Below are 18,470 nucleotides of genomic sequence, written 5' to 3'. Positions count from 1 at the left end.
ACAGAATAAAATTGCCCCATACACAGATCACTTGTATATGGTGGTTCTTCTTCCAAATATCCATTGAAAATGACCAATTCATTAAAAGAGAGAGTTTTTATGGGCATCAATGATAAAGGTCCAGGCCAAATTTGAGTTTTAAAAATAAATAATTTACTTCCAGATATAATGAATTACATATAAAAGAGAAAGCATAATTTCCTATGAAACACTTATTTCCCATCATATATACTTTAATGAAAAAGGAAATTAACAAAGTATATTATTAGCGAAGTGAGAATAGCTAGTTACTGTTCAAATTCTGTGTTCCGATGGCCCATTGTAATTTCTTCATTCTAATCAGTTATCAACACTGACAAGTTAAATAAATTAATTCATCAAACTATACAATGTTATGAAATCTCTCATTGAGATAAATTAAACAAAGTAGAACCAATCATTCTTACTTTCTGCTCTAAAACAACACACGAATATTAATTATCAGTCAGTGGTAATCTTATATTTCCCAATTGGAGCCACGGTTTGGATATATGTGATCAAACAGTTAGCAGATTTCATTTCTGCTAACTTAATTATTTTCTTTGTGCTGTTGGGGCTTTTACCACAGACAGTAACAGTTCATGCACTACACACCTGAAAGCCATACTTGGAGGAGAACCTGTGTCTCCTAACAAACCGAGAAGGACAGTCTGTCCCATGGAAGTGATGTGTGTGAAGGAGAGTTGGCCTGAAAGTCAGGTTGCTAGGAATTTCTGTAGCTATCATTCCGAGGGCTGTTAGAGTTCTTACCCTGCCTTTCCACACAGAAAAGTTGCCAGGCAGCAGCAGACACAGGATGAGAAGGAAAAGGAAGGGGATGGTGTGGGGAGAATGAGAATTGTTAAAGAAACATTATCAGTGATTTAAAATAGAGTTACGCTGGACAAAGCCACTAAGGAAAAAACAAAAACAAACAAACAAAAAACTTTAGATTCACTTTATTTCTCCAACTGCAGCATCTCAATGCATATCACATTTTTAACTGCTTTCCTTCAGCAGTGTGCTGTGTTTGGTAACACGCAGTTTGGTAACATGCAGTTTCAACGAGGACATGGGGATTCAGCTGAGATTAACAACTTTAATTAACAACTGAGATTAACAACTTTAATTCCCACCATTTGCGAAGTATTAGGAAGTACGTACACCTGTGAAGAAAATGAACGGTGATGTAATTATCTAATTAAACCTGGAAAGTAAAAGTATTTCCAGGCAAATTAGGTTTTTCTCTTTGTATATGTCTCGACTTCTCTCTACCATCCTGATCTGTAAATGCTTCAAGATATACATATTACAGTGAAAAGCACAAATGATAGGCAATTATAACTTTCAAAGAATAAATAATAAAAGGTCAATACGGATTTGACTGTTTTACATTTTCTCTCTTGTTTGACAAACTTTTGACAGTAGGGAGGAAAGGACTCTTTATGGATTTAGACAACCTCATCAGGCAACAATTGACTTCCATAATAATAACATAGACTCAAGAGACAAATCTTATTTTGCTTTTTGGATATGTCTTCAGAAGGCACAATCAGTAGTAATGCAGTCCATGTGTGTTTTAAGTGGGAGAGGGAGTTGGAATACAGATATACCCAAAAGTCATCAAATCCTCGGAGTTCTACTCTTGTAGAAATAGCCCTTGAATTTCAAGTCAGTTGCTGATGATAAGGCTTGTTGCTATTAGTGCTTTTTAACCTTGACATACTTGTGGTCAAGATGACCTCTGCATCATCATCTCTGTCTACTAGTACAAAGTTAGTGTTTCATGCTGGGAGCTGGTTGCCAGTGGTCCATAGTCACCATGCACTTTGAACAAGCTTTTGAGGATTTTGATCTCTATCATTTTGGTCATCATCTTTCTGCTCCTTAATTTTAGTTAGAAACTCTAAGGTTGTTGAAACTGGAAGGAATATCTCTTCCAATTTACATTTTACAGATGAAAAAAACTTAAAGGAAAAGTGACTCTCTGAGGTCACATATTTTATTACTGTCAGAAACAGCCCTTGAATGAAGTTCCTGGTACTTTCTTATATAGGGAGCCTCGCTGATATTCTTTTAGATTTTTTCTAGCTGTAAGGACTGGTAGCCCAGGGCATTCGAATTCATTCATTCACTTCATAGCTATATATTATGTAACAGCCACTGCACTCAGCACTGTGCAAAGCGCTATGAAGAAAACACACATGGTTCTTGCACTAGCAGAGTTTCAATCTATATCAAAGGTCATTTCAGTGCTAATGGGCTGTTGTATGATCAGGCCACCAGATGGCTGTTCTCTTGCTCTCTGTACATCCCCTGCTTGACCTGCTTCACCTACACCCTACTCACATGACTGACCTTCCTACATACTTGTTGCAGCCCAGCTAGTGATTGTTCTAATCTTTAGACCCGAACATCCCCACCATGATAGCTTTTCCAAGGGGGGTGAGGGGCGTGCACTCTGCTGGTTTCCCTGGTAACATATGAGCCAACCGGAAGTCAGTTCCCCTTTTAATGGCAACCTCCTCCTCCTCCTTCCTCTCAGAGCAGACTCCTGTCCTGCCTGCATCTACCACACACAATGGGGTGTTGCTCCAGGACCTTGCTTCAGACATGTAAGCTCCCCCTTTCAATTAAACAATTGCTGTCTCTGTCGTGGACTCCGGGCTCCTTCTTCAGTCTTGAAGCTGGGCAACTATAGGCCTTGTAGGCCCGTAGGGTGCAGCCCAACTGCCCTCTTACCAGGATCTTGTGGGATGCTGTTGTGAACCATAGGTATTGACACATAAAGTCCACTGCTGAGACCTCCCAATAAAATCAGGGCTGAGTCTTTCTTGGAAAATATCTTTACGGATAAACCTTTACAGAGAAACCTGAGCCTTTTTATTAGAATTAGACTCTGAATAAGAAATCATAAAATCTATGTTCAAATATCTCGAGTGTTGATACGGACATTTATTCAGTCAGCACATTGTTCTTTTGATCTAGAACTTGGGAGGAAATTCAGAAATGTTTAGAATTCAGAACATCCAGAAGTTTTGTCAGTGATAACACACAAATTAATCAAGAGTCAGTGGATTCTGTTGTGTTGTAGATTCACATAGACTCAGAGGACAAAAAGAGAACATGGAAAAGTCTGTTTCAACTTCTACTCACTTATTTATTTTTATTATAGCTATTCTTTTGGGACCCTTTCAAGTGTTTTATTCACTTTATATTTAGTAATTTCCTACTTAATATCCAAATGGTTTTTTTCTTGTTTAATTTTTATATAGTCTTTAACATAGCACAATTTCTATAACCTCCCATATGATATTTTTACATGGGCTTTTCCCTACATTAGGTACTCAGAGACTATTTGTCTTACTGTTGAATAATGGCTTTCCACTTTTTCCCTTAAACTTTTTTAATCTTTCTTATAGCTGCTGTTCCCTGGTCTTTCTGCCATGAAATACATCCCTGTATCTGAAGTAAACAGGATAATACAATGACAAAGATAGAGGTTAGCTGTAGGCAATTCACAGAGGACTGAGAAGATGGGATACCAGAATTATATTAATTACACTTTATATATACTTTAATAAAATGAGTCACTGTTAAAATGTAAAAAGTACTTTGGCGCTACAGTATCTTTGGCCAAGTTTAGTTTTTTGTTTGTTTGTTTGTTTTTGGGGGACTTTGGTTTTGGTTTGTTTTTTACTTTAAGACAGGTAATTGTTTTGTTTTGTTGGGTTTAATATGAAGAATAATTATCTACTTTTTTCTATTCCTTTATCTCATAAATTAAAAAAACAGTAAAAAGAAACAAAAAATTAAAAAAGGAAGAGAGGGCTTCCCTGGTGGCGCAGTGGTTGAGAGTCCGCCTGCTGATGCAGGGGACACGGGTTCGTGCCCTGGTCCGGGAAGATCCCACATGCTGCGGAGCGGCTGGGCCCGTGAGCCATGGCCGCTGAGCCTGTGCGTCCGGAGCCTGTGCTCCACAACGGGAGAGCCCACAACAGTGAGGGGCCCATGTACCACAAAAATAAATAAATAAATAAGGAAGAGAGAAGAGAAAAATAAACCTTTCTTCAAAGTATGCCTTGCTTAATTCCCACTGGGAACGGCTTTTCAGAGGCTGTCAGCAGCTCCATTTGGGCACGGTGCCCTGTCACAGGGTAAGTACTAAATAGGTGTGTGGTAAGCGGAGTACATTTAGTGTTGAGTTTTTATATTTTTTAAAAAGTTTGCTTTAAAGAAAAGTTACAGAACTAACTTTTCCAAAACATTATTTTCTCTAAGTAGAAAAATTCATTTCTCTCACATAGGAAATGTCTCTTGCCCTCTGAAAGTGCTTTTCTGTTATGAAAATTATACAATAAAAACTCAGATGCAAAAAGGAGCTGTCTAGTCCAGAACAGAATGCCCTAATTTTGTGTCAAGCCTCTTTTTCTGGGAAGAAAAATAGTGACATTTGGACCTAGATATATTTATCAAGATTTGTGAAAATGTGTGATTTTGCATGAATACTGGCAAAGTTAAATTATAGTTGAAAGACCATTAAATGCTTTTATGACTTTCCATTGCTACATTCTGCATTGTAAATAGATTTTACCAAGGGTATCATTCACATGCTAAACCATACTACATAACAACAACAACAAAAAGAGTGTTAAGACAATGTTATTCACAAGCACACAACAGAAAAGTTAGAAAAGGATGAATAGCTATGTTTAGATACAGGATAACCAAGAATATTTTTGGTTATTCAGTCTTACATTGTGATTAAAAGCATTTACTTCTAAAAGAAGTACCAATTTGTACTTTTAGGTGTATATCAATCCTAATTTATTCCAATTTAAATTACTGTTATTTTCTTGCCAAAAGAAAATGAATGGAAACTAAAAGAAATAGTTTTTATTCCCTTTACTGGACTTTGCCTAAAAACTATATTACCATGATATGAGAAAAAAGGAATATATATTATGTATATATATATATATATATACATACATACATACAAATATATGCCACATATTGACCTACATTCAGAGATTTTATAAGATTAATCAAAGGATTGTTGATTTTAGTCTTTTTATCTAAAACTAAGGAGATTAGTCAATTTGGACATTTACACAAAAGTATATCTAACCACTATGAAAACAGCTCAGAAAAAGTAACATACTCTGTTGTTCACATATAAGAAAATATGTTAAAGGACAAATTATTCCAGGTCTGAATTTGACTGGGGAGTTTAGAGAACCAGTCATGCTCCAAGCTTTGCGTTGCAAGTGAAAGCAAACTACAGTTTCAAGGATGATATGGAGGCAAGTGCCGGGCTGGTTTTGAGGCTCTGAAATTGATCCTCTCTGCCCCCAATTCCTCCATACACTTTAGATTTATGGAAGTCACAGTTTCCAAACCAAAATCAGAACACATTGCCTAATAAATATAATCATTGGGCAACAGGACATAATATTTCTACTCAAGGTGTTCCACAGAAATCCTCTCTTTGGCCATAATAAATGTATAAAAAATCCTATTTAAAGCTTTCAAGGTACATCAAGAACCTGAGACTCTTCTCAAATTATTGTTAGGGATTACTGACATATATCCCAATTTTATGAAAGCAAACATTTAGGTGCTTTAATCATATGGGAAAGAGAGTTAATATCTTGCTTGATAATGTGAACAGGCTGTAGGACACAACCATACCTGCATGCAGGTGTTTCAAGTTAGCAACTTAAATGGTACTACATGTGATTTCATTATTTGCAACTGTGATAGTGGTGAACAAGCTAAGGAAGGGAGGTGCTTAGTACTCATACATGCCTGTTTTAAGATCAAAGCACACATTAAGCTCGCTTATATGAACATAATAATAGAAGTGAAAAACACGTGCTCTGAGTGAAGTGCACTGGGAAGCGCTTCAGTGGGAAATTCAATGGGGGATTAGTATTTGTGCTGGATGGGATTCACATCACTATCCTGAGGGCATCTAGATGTTAACTTTTAAGCTACCATGATTTGGACCATATTAAAATAAAAAGCAACTTTTAATTTACAGTTTTAAAGCCTAAATGAAACATTTCCCCATCACTTTAAAGAAAACACGTTTTGATCTCAATTAGGTGCCACCACAGATTTTCATTTAGGTTTGGGTTGAAATTAAGTCTTAGCCACCAAAACGGAGTTTAGTTGAAGTAGCATCTGGCACACAGGCTGCTGGAGTAGCTTTTCGTTGTCCCCTCATCTTCCTCCACTCCCAACCCCCCGAAAATAAATATCACCACCATTTGTTATGACTTTTCTGTGCAAATGGTAGGTTAACTCCTCCTTAGGAATATTATTTCAAAAGTAATTTAAATAGCTTCTCACATTAATCAGCTTTAAAACCCAGAGAGAATGAGGTGAATGACTCTGTTTTTTACTGTTTTATGCAACTAAATGTCTCCAGAAAAGAACTGTCACTGGCATTGAACTATAATGTAGAAGAAACCTTGTTTGGAAGTTTGAAAGCACAGACCAACTCAGCTGTCTACACTATCATATCTTTATGCTTTTAGAATAATAAGGCTCATAATGCCATTTAATCCCACCTTTTAATATCCCTTTGTCTTTTATTGGGAAATAGTAGAAGCATGACAAAGACTATTTCTGTTTTACTCAGTTTTTTTTTGTTTTTTTTTTTGTGGTACGCGGGCCTCTCGCTGTTGTGGCCTCTCCCGTTGCGGAGCACAGGCTCCGGATGCGCAGGCTCAGCGGCCATGGCTCACGGGCCCAGCCGCTCCGTGGCATGTGGGATCTTCGCGGACCGGGGCACGAACCCGTGTCCCCTGCATCGGCAGGCGGACTCTCAACCACTGCGCCACCAGGGAAGCCCCCTCAGTTTTGTTCTTTATAGAAAAGGTAAGAGGAAAATGTGCCCAAGGGTTTACTCCTTTACATCTAAACAAAATCTGAGAAAAAGCAGATTCTTCCATTCATAGTACTTGAGTGCCCCCTATAGGATACTCTTTATATTTTTCTTCCTGTAGCTAGGTAAGCATTTAAAAATTGTTACTGCATGGAATTTTATTTAAAATAAAAATAGGGACTTCCCTGGCGGTCCAGGGGTTAAGACTTTGCCTTCCAACGCAGCGGGTGCGGGTTCGATCCCTGGTTGGGGAGATAAGATCCCACATAACTCGCGGCCAAAAAAACAAAACATAAAACAGAAGCAATATTGTAACATTCAGTAATGACTTTAAAAATGGTCCGTGTCAAAAAGTTCTTTAAAAAAATAAAATAAAAATAAAATGATAAAAATAGATGTATTTGAAATAAGCAGTCCATGATATATTTTCCTTTCACTGTATCTTCCTATCTAAAAAGCCAAAGCAAATTATCATTTTAATCACTTAATTCTTTCTCTGCTTTTGCTAAAAGTTTCCCCTACTCTAAAGTTCTGATTTACCTGCTTTTCTATTGTATGTCTGCATTTATTGTACCAATTACTTTGTTTAAAAATATGCATCTAAAATTTTTTTGTGTTTTTTTGGATATAAGTATTTTGCTTAAAATATAAAATTAGTTATAATTAGCTGTAAGTTTTAGAAAATAAAAATAGGATAATCCTTGTGTGGGAGGAGGTCCAATTGTTGATCTGGCTGGGAAGAGAATCTTAGAACTCCTTAAATTAACTTAACGTCTATTAACAGTATGTAATAGAAATAAAGGAAGCATATACTTTCCTATTCCTGTCAGATTGATGTCAGGTGTGTGGTGCCTGAGATTTCTTGGGTTTTATAAGCCTTTTCTATTTGTACTGTAGCCTGGGGTTGAAAGGTGTGGATAGCGAGAAGGGAAATAAAATTCTAACCACAGTTAACTATGTCATATTCACCCTGCATTTATCTAGTTAAAAATATATATTCAATACATACCATGGGGACTTCCCTGGTGGCACAGTGGTTAAGAATCTGCCTGCCAATGACGGGAACACGGGTTCGAGCCCTGGTGTGGGAAGATCTCACACGCCGCGGAGCAACTAAGCCCGTGCGCCCCAACTACTGAGCCTGTGCTCTAGAGCCCGCGAGCCACAACTACTGAGCCCACGTGCCACAACTACTGAGCCCATATGCCACGACTGAAGTCTGTATGCCTAGAGCCCATGCTCTGCAACAAAGAGAAGCCACCACAATGAGAAGCCCATGCACCGCAACAAAGAGTAGCCCACGCTCGCTGCAACTAGAGAAAGCCCGTATGCAGCAACAGAGACCCAACGCAGCCAAAAAACAAAAAAAAATTTTAATTAAAAAAAAGAAAAAAATACCATGGCTGAGACTTTGCTATAGTCAGAGCAATCTGCTTAAGAGATAAGACCGTAATTAGAGCCTTTTAAAAATAGGCTATTGAATTTATATTCTATGTAATGTCCTTGGATCCAAAAAATGTTATTAATGTCTTCGGTCTAGGACAAAAACACACACACAAACACAGTTTTTGGCTAAAACCTTTTTGCTTTGGATTAGTTCATTTCTGAATGAGAAGCAGATGCAGCCAGTGGTAAGGAAGCAATGATGTAAATGGGCAGTAAAAAGAAGGCCTTCATTTCCTTTCTTTCCTCTCATGCTTCTGCTCTCATGTATTTATTGCATGCTTATTATTTGAAAGGCACGTTGCTTGGTGCTGGGATTACTTCAGCGGAAAGCCATGGCCCCTGTTTTCCGGAGCTATATGTCTAATGAGAAAATATAAATCCATCCAATATGTAATGGTACTACAGGAGAAACTATTACATTCACATTTCTATATAAACCTGCTGGAATCTTATCTGGCGTTTCTACATTCCCCATAGCAGAGGCAGCCGAAATTCCAGGAGCCTATCCCAGGTTGTAAAAAATAATTCTTTATCTATTAAAGAATAATTTAAAGAGTGCTAGACTAGTTAATCCAATGATTCAGTACCAAATCTCCCTGGCTGCCTACCCCACTTTATAGATTCATCTCTACATTCTGCCACTTACAATCTAAATGATTTGTGCCAACTACTTAAATTTGTCAAACCATAATGTCCACCTCAGAAGACTAGAGATAATGCCAGGACCTCCAACGGTAACAATTACTGGATTATGCTGACATCTGCTGTCACTCTGCCAGGCCCTTCACTTGTATTCCACACATGGGAATTTTTCAGGTAGCCTGTTGCAATGTGACTGATCTATTTAATGGCCAATCTATTTAATGATGCTCATGTTCTAGGCAAATCCACTGTCCATTAAGCCACATTCTACAAGACTCACTGCTGTCCCCAAAGGAGATGATCAATCTAGTTGGAGAGATAAGATACAGACACACTAAGAAAAGATAACCAGGAATGAAAGGCAGCATATAAGAATTACAAAATCAGAAGTACAAAGTAGAAAGGTAAATACAATGGACTTTGGAAAACAGCTGCTGTTATAAAGGAAAGTGTCAGAGTTAACATTTCAGTTAAACCTCAAAATATATCTTATATTTATAACAATAGAGATTGCAGATTCTTTGTTTGAAAAATGTAATAAATATATAAAATCATACTTGATCTACTTCTTCAGGGTAATGAAAATAATCTGGTTACAGTGTAGCAAGAATTTTTAACAAAAAGATGATATGGAATTTTAGAAAGAAAAAAAGTTTGTCAAATTTCTTACTCTACACAAAGGTAGGCAGCTGACAGATGCTGTCTTGTTTTTGGTGTTTTAAAAATGTAAACTCTTTTAAAAAATCATACTGGCAGATATACATATGTATATAAAACTTCCAAATTTCTAGGAAGACAGAAGTAAAGAAAGTTTGCTTATTAACAACATGGAAAAGAAATGAAGGGGAGAGGGCAAAGAAATATATTTTAAAAAGGATGATGATTGAAATAAGAACAAATGTACCTATTGCCACAATAAATGTGAATGCATTAAACACTCCAATTAAAATTCATTGATTTGCAGATTGAATTTTTAAATCCAACTACATGTTGTTTATTTAAAATAATTTTGTTCAAAAAGAGTGTTTTAACATCTCTATTTAGCAAATAGTGTACAAGGACCTGAGAATTCATGGGTTAACTAGATATTTATAGTTCTTTCCTTCAAAGAAAAATAAAGAAATATCCCACGATAAAAAATTATAGGCAAATATAACCTAAATATATCAAGGGAAAGAAAATTGATGTCAGAAACAATTGAATTCTAAGGAAAGAGCACACATTTATAAAAAAAGGATGCAATATACTGATAAAAGTTAGAAAAAATTAATCATTACCCCATATATATCTTTCAGTATAGTTTAAAATGCAAGAACATGTAAAACAATAATCAAAATAGGAGATATTAAAACACGTCAAACAAAGACTTGTAGCTTTGGAAGATTACTGAAGTCACATTTATTTGGTCAAATTTATGAAATGTGGTACAAATCATTTTGATTTTGATGAATGGAAACTCATGTGTCTATAAATAAATATGTCATTTCTCCCCAAATTACCCAAAATATAATACAATCCAAAATTAAATTTCGATTTCTTCATTTGGAACTTGAACAAATGATTTTGATATTAAGTTGGAAAGATAGATACACAAGAAAGCCAAGAGCATGTTTACTAACAAGAGTAAAGGAGAGGATGGTATTTGCACTAGAAAACACTACAGAAAAAATAAAGCTATACAAATTAAAGACTGTATCAATGATGTAGAAATAAACAGAAAGACCAGTTAAACCAAGACCAGTTAAACCAAATAGAAATTCCAGAAGCTGCTTTAAATAGAATATAGCATAGCATATAGGTAGCTTCAATACAATGTACAAGTTATTCAAACAATTTTCTAATTATTGATAGGATTTTTCACATAAATATCAATGCATTCTGTACTTTATGTGGACACATGATTTAAAACATTTCCTGTGTAAAAAAAAAAAAAAAAAAAAAAAAATTGGCACTGCCCACAAGAGTCAGGTACAAAAACTAACCACAATAGAAAGGACTTTGTAGAATGACTTCCAAAGCTGGGTTTAGGAGTTTTTGAAATATATTAAAGGCAGAAAGCAAATTGGACAATCACTGGGATCATATGTGGCCACTGTCCAAAAACTGCATTAAGGGGTGTAAAGAAATTGGTAGGAAGACTAAATTAATGTCTTTGTCCTATGCCATTATTGGGAAGACCTTAAGAATATTCCAACTGTTGGCTACATATGCAACCTGTTGTTCCAATTATCAGTTCAGTCCAAAGATTGCCTGATTGCAGGCATTTTATCAACCTGAAATGTCCCAGAACTTGGGGTACAGAACTGATAAATTTATTTTCAATTTTGGAATTTACTGAATAGAATCAGTAAATAATTGAAGGCAAAGCAAGTAGGTTTTTATATGAGGAATGGCTACCCATTAATGGGCTTCAATATTTGGAAGAACAAATACACATGAAAAATAGGGAAATTAATGTAATTCCTCTCTCAACGTTTCCTTCAAAAGACCCTTAAGTGTTTTGATTCAGAGGCAACTAAAAATGTCACGGCAAGGCTTTAAGAAGGCCTACCTCTCCATCTCCCGGGAGAAACAGACAAAATGATAAAAGTACACATTTGATAAACAATATCATTCTCTGGATCTCGGAGCCTTCCAGAATCAAATTTTCAGATGATATAAAGAGTGTTCAGGGCTTCCCTGGTGGCACAGTGGTTAAGAATCCGCCTGCCAATGCATGGGACACCGGTTTGATCCCTGGTCTGCGAAGATCCTACATGCCGTGGAGCAATTAAGCCCGTGCGCCACAACTACTGAGCCTGCGCTCTAGAGCCCGCGAGCCACTACTCCTGAATTCCAGGAGCCTAGAGCCCGTTCTCTGCAACAAGAGAAGCCACCGCAATGAGAAGCCCGCGCACTGCAAGGAAGAGTAGGTCCGGCTCACCACAACTAGAGAAAGCCTGCGCACAGCAAAAGAGACCCAACGCAACCAAAAATAAATAAATAAAATAAATAAATTTTAAAAAGAGTGTTCAGGTAGTTGAATGCCCACTGTGAAAAGAAACTACAAGAGCAGGGTCTTTAGAACTGTGCAAGTAAACAATAAAGGACAGATCTACATGATTATGGGAAGAACAAAGTCACTGAGCAGAAGAAACAAAGCAAAATTTACAGAATAACGGGCTCTAACATTTTAGTCATGACCCTGAAATTTACCCTGGAAATACCACTAATGATAGCATTGGAGTAGGAGCCAAAAATTTGTTTTGTTTTGTTTTCTTATCATAGATCCAGTAGTATGACAGACAGATAATTTAAACTTTTGATATTCAGTGTTCTTATCTGTGAACTGAGAATAATATCTATTTGATTGAGTTATTGGTATAGTTACAGGAGATAATGAAAATAAAGGCCCATAGTATGGTACTTGATATGTGGCTGAATTCTGGGCCAGAAATATTTCTTGAATCTAAAATCACTAGACACATCAAGATATGGTACCTCTTTAACCACAAATGCCAAAATAGGAGAGTCCTATTAATCCCACATGTAAAAAGATCATTGGACCTCATAAAAATCTATTATCAGCTCAGTGCTGTGTGTCACCTAGAGGGGTGGGATAGGGAGGGTGGGAGGGAGACGCAAGAGGGAGGGGATATGGGGATATACGTATGCATACAGCTGATGCACTTTGTTATACTGCAGAAACTAATACAATATTGTAAAGCAACTACACTCCAATAAAGATGTTAAAAAAAATAGAATATAGCTCTGCCACATTAAAAACAAAAGATATTAATAACTGTCTAGACTGTGGATGGTTTTCAAACATGACTGTACATTACTGGGGAACTTTAAAAAAACTATAGCTGCTAGTGCCCCCAGAGTTTCTAAAACTGTTCCAAGGTGGGCTGCTGTCTGGATGATTCTACTATGTTATCTTCGTAGAGAACATGGAATAAGCGTCGGAAGATACAAGCTCAAATATAATGAAAAAAGGTGGGGGGGTAACACATTTTCAGGTGGGAAAGAAGACACAGGAAGCTGGAAGAATTATGATAAAATTTGGATACTACGGAGAATTCAGAAATAAAATTGCAGGTATCTCTCTTTAAATAAAACATCTATAAGTGGCGGGAGAAGGAAGTGGGAGAGAAAATAACTGACAGCAAATTACTTTATAAAGTGAATTACCTCACGAAAGTCATTGCTCCTAGAAATGGTACACAAAGAGATTCAATGTAAGCTTATGTCTGCTTGATTTAAATTACACCATCATATGTTCTAGGGAAATGCAAAGCATTTTTATTTAGCACATCCCGCATTAATGGTCTCTAATAAATGAGGTCTGGTAGGACAGCCTAGGTGACTATCACCATGTCAGTCCATAGCGTTTGAGGAAGATGCCCTTGACAATGATTTCTGGTTCTGAGAACAGCACCAGAGAATGGTTATGGGCAGCGTTTACCTCACTGTGCTCTTGTAGAGATTATCTTCTGGCTTGAGGAGGTTGCTACTGTTTATAGAGCCTGAAGTTCAGGTGCCTCTGCCTGTAGGAATCCTGGTAAGCCAGAATTTTGTTTTAAAAACCTGGGTTTTTTGTTTTGTTTTGTTTTCTTTTTCAATGTACTGAGCTAGAGTGTTCACTGCTGCTATTTTCCACCATGCTCACGGCTGTGCCACCTTATTTGAAATTATACTTCAGAGTTCCCTTGACATGTTCTGTTTTGTACTTTTTGCTCACAGTTGATCCCCTTCAGTTTCACACACAAAACCTGTTAAGGAAGTTGCTCAGCTACCACTTCTCTCCTGCACATGTCCAGTCCAAGCGAATGACATTGAGGTGAGTACCACGTCAGTGCTAACAGACTGCGTGGGGCCCAAGGTTTTTCTGGGAAACGCAACATCCATGTCTCCAACTTAGAGGAGGCAAGATGCAAAAGCATTTAGAGACACAAGTCATTTTAGAACTAGAAGGGTCCCTAGGGACTTTCTCTTGGAACACTTCATTTTACCAAGAAGAAATATAAATATCCAAGACTTTACAGGAAGTTTCCAAGTTTATATAGCTAGTTAGTAACAGAACTGACACAAGAATCTAGATGCTGTGCGAATACTCCAATCCAACATCACATTACTGTTACACCACATTACTTCCCCACTGGTAAATGCATGTAAGAGACAATGAAAGAAAGTTGTTCCAGTAAAATGTCCTTCTTATTGAGCATTAAATATCTATTAGTGAGGGCACTGTCCAAACACCAGTTTTCAATAATAGCTTGACGTTTTCAAGAGAACTTCCTACACATAAGAATGTGTGGCAGGTTGACTGACAGGGTTATTACAGCACTGAGACATCCCTAACAAGAACTAGATTTAAATAGAGTATATGGCAATTATGATGTGTCAGTGGCTAATGAGGCATTCTCTATTCTAAATCAATTCTAGGAGCACTAGGAACACTGATAAAGCTATATGTTCACACTAAATCTGATAAAACCTATCCTGTACTTGTCATGGTTATGCTGGTAAAATATCTATTTTACCACAACTATAGATTTTTCAGTGAAATCCCAATTTGATTAGGCCTCACGGGTCAATCTCTGGACCAACAGAGTAAATCAGTCTTATCCAATCTGTGGTCTGCCCTATACAATTTTCTGGCGAAGAAAAGCCTTCAAAAATATCGGCAATAATCAATATGGCTTCAAGGAAAGATTAGAGCAGTGACACCAGTGTGACTTTAGCTGTCATATAATTCTGATATCATAAAGGGATTTGTTCCCACAGTGTCAGTCTAATGGATCTATCAGAATTTCCAAAAGTGTTCATGATTTTACAACCTTATATTCAGTTCTCAACTCTTGTCCATCTGACTTATATCCCTACCAAACCACAGAAATTGCTCTCATTGAAGTCACCAATATCCTTCTATTTTTCAAACCCAAATAGCACGTTATATTCAATCTCTCTGTAACATTTAAGATTTTTGATCCTTTAGTCTTTGAAATTCTTTCCTTCCTTGACATCTGTAAAACTCTTTCTTCATTATTTTCTTACATCAGTAACGGCTTCTTTCTCCCTAAGTTCCCTTCCTTCTTCCAGCATTTACAGCTTCCCAGAAGGTCATACTCAGACTTTTTTTTTTCTTTCCCTTTTTACTCTAATTATGTCCCCTAGTTTACTGTTAATATTTACACATCTATGGGCTTGCATATCCCTGATGGTTTCCATAATAGTCTAAATATAGTCTAAATATCTCTATCTCTCTCTGTAATATATATTCCTATCAACATGTTTAAGACAGAAATTTTTTCTAAGCTAATCACTTCATCTCCTATCCTTTGTTTCCCACATTTCCTATCAAGGAGAATGCCATTTATGCAAGCCCCAAGCCAGAGATCTAGAAACCATCTTATATTTCTCTCTATCCTTTAACTCACGTTGAATGGATTAAATGGATAATCAAGGTTTGTTAATTCTCTGTCATAAATATACTTTGTATACATCCTTTGCACTTACACCTACTGTTTCTACCTTATTTCAAGTACTCATCATTGTTCACGTAAATCCTAAAATAGCATCTTACCTATATCTTTTTCCAGGCTAGTCCTTTCAAACTGGTCTTCTGTATTACTGCCAGTTTGATCTTTCATTTCATCTGAGTGAGATGCCCAAGTTCAATACCCATTTTCATTATTTAGTCACGGTGTGATCTAAAGAAGTCACTTACATCCTCTTGACCTCACTTGCCTCATTTGCAAATGAGAATAATAGAATCTACTGGAATTATTGATAAATATATTCCTTGACTTCCAAAGCCAGGAAATTTAGGGTTCATATAATTTATCCTATAAATCTATAGATAAGGAAAGAGTAAAACACCCTTTTGTTTGCCCAAGGTCATAGGATGATGATTTAACATAAAAAAAGAAATGCATTGGTGATCTCCTGGCTTTCATCCAGTGTCATTTCAATGTACTGGTAGACCTTTAAATGGTGTCATATACAATGTATCATGTTATTAAAAATGTATTGAAGAGGATATTCTCAATACCCCATGATAAAACATTATAAGTATTAATTTTGGAACAATATATGTATTACAAATTATTGAATAAAAAATTATTTGAATTAATCACACTAAGCTGACAGCTAGCTACATCTTAGTCTAGCAACCTTTAGTCTCACTGTTGTTTAGTTTTGGCCCAATGGACACCAGAATTTTATATATATATATTTTGTTTGTTTGTTTGTTTGTTTGTTTGTTTTTGGCCAGTGTACTGAGTAAAAACAAATACTGGACAATGACTTCTGCCTAATGAATGGAGCATGCCTGAGGCATGCAGGGAGAGGATCTAGGAATGCATGAACCTGCATCACCCTGCCACTGGCTGGTTTGGAGTAAGATGCACTTTCTCCCTATGTTCCCAAGGCTAGAACAAACAAGGCCATTGGACCACACACCATGTTCAGGGTATATTGTATGTTATATGCTAGAGATAATCAACCTTCATTGCATTTACAAACAAACCAAACCCCCCACCAGGAGGGAACAGATTGAAGAAAAGTGCAGATACAATAAGTAATTCACTTGAAATTCTCACTGAATTTCCCTGCCTTCTTGAGTAGTTCTGTTTCTTTATGCTCTCTTCTCCCAGTACATATGCATTTCTTACTGTATTACTTTAAGCCAGAACTGGTGGAATATACTGCTTGACTTCACAGACTCAAAGTGGAAATCAAACTTCAAATATCACGAAGGTTAGAAAAGACGTTAAAATTCCTCCTGCTCCTCCTCACCATCGTCATCACCACCACCATCATCATCATCGTCATCACCATCGTAAATAATATTTACTGAATACTTAGTATGTGCCTGACTCTGAGCTAAGTGCTTTACATGCATTTACATACATAGCCTTTTTGGTAGTTATTATGCATATATCCATTTTAAAAAGAAAGAAACCTATGCCAGGTCAGGTATATTGCATGTGGACTTGCAGTTCAAACTATTTTTTCTCTTTCATTGCTTTGGAAGTCAACCATTACATTTTTATTATTGTTGTGAAAAAATTATGGAACTTCCATAGAAAGCATGAAAAGAGGAGGGAAAAGAAGCAAAGTAAAACCTTGGTTAGTAGTAAACACAGAGTAAAATTGTAGAAATGAATTTGAATGTTGAATAATCACTCAAATTCTAATCTATTATGCTCACCTAATAAAGGCTAGAGACTACATACCAATTTTATCATATACTATTTAGAAATGAAATGTTATACTGGAAAAAAGTTATACTAGAAGATACTAATTAGAAAACGTCTGGGTTGTGATATTAGTATCAGATAAAATGGAAACTAAGGCAAAACACATTTAACAGGAAAAGCAAAAGTACATTAACTGAGGATAAAAGAAGTAATAACCCCTTAAGAATGTAAAGCAGTATTATAATTTCATATCACTTACAACACAGCCTCATAATATTTAAAGTAAATATAATAGAAATATAAAAATCAACATATCTAAAATACACCCATTTAGATACTGATAGATGAGATAGATTAAAAATGATCAAGGTGATAGAAGATGTGAATAATACTAAAAATAAGCTTGATCTAATAAGTACATATAAAAACTTGTATCCATTTAAATAGAAGAAATTTTGTTTTAAACAAGCATAGATAATTTATAAAAACCGAATAGGACATAAAGCATTTCATAATAAAGTACATGTTCTTTTATCTCAATGAAACAAAATTAGTAGTTAACTCCACCTACTAGAACATGTTTAGAACCTTAAAAAAAAAAAGATATATTTGCAATATACATAAAATAAGGATCCTTATCCAGAATATATCAAAATCCTAAAACTCTTTCTTTTTCAGTTTTATTGAGGTATAACTGACAAATAAAACTGTAAGATATCAACTTGGACAACATAATTTGATATACACATACATTGTGAAAGGATTCCCCCACAGCCATCACCTCTCATGTTCACCTTTTACATTTTTTTTTGGTGAGAGCATTTAAGTTCTATTCTCTTAGCAAGTTTCAATTACACAATACAGTGTTAACACTATAGTGACCATGTAATACATTAGATCCTCAAGTCTTATTCATCTCATAACTGAATTTTACCAACCTCTCTCTACTTCCTCTACCCCTAAGCCTTTGGCAACCACTTTTCTACTCACTGTTTCTAGAAGTTCAGCTTTCTTTTTTTTTTCCTTAGACCACATGTAAGTGATACCATGCAGTATTTGTCCTTCTCTGTCTGACTTATTTATTTAGCAGAATGCCTTCATCCATGTTGTCATAAATGACAGGATTTCCTTCTTTTGTAAGGCTGAATAATATTCCATTGTATACATACACTACATTTTCTTGACCCATTAATCCATTTATGGACTCTTTTGTTGTTTCCATACTCTGGCTATTGTGAATAATGCTGCAGTGAACACGGGAGTACAGATATCACTTTGAGGTA

The sequence above is a fragment of the Grampus griseus genome, assembly GCF_964374135.1.
Source record: "Grampus griseus genome assembly, chromosome: 7".
Taxonomy (NCBI): domain Eukaryota; kingdom Metazoa; phylum Chordata; class Mammalia; order Artiodactyla; family Delphinidae; genus Grampus; species Grampus griseus.
Note: the sequence above shows the minus strand (reverse complement) of the source record.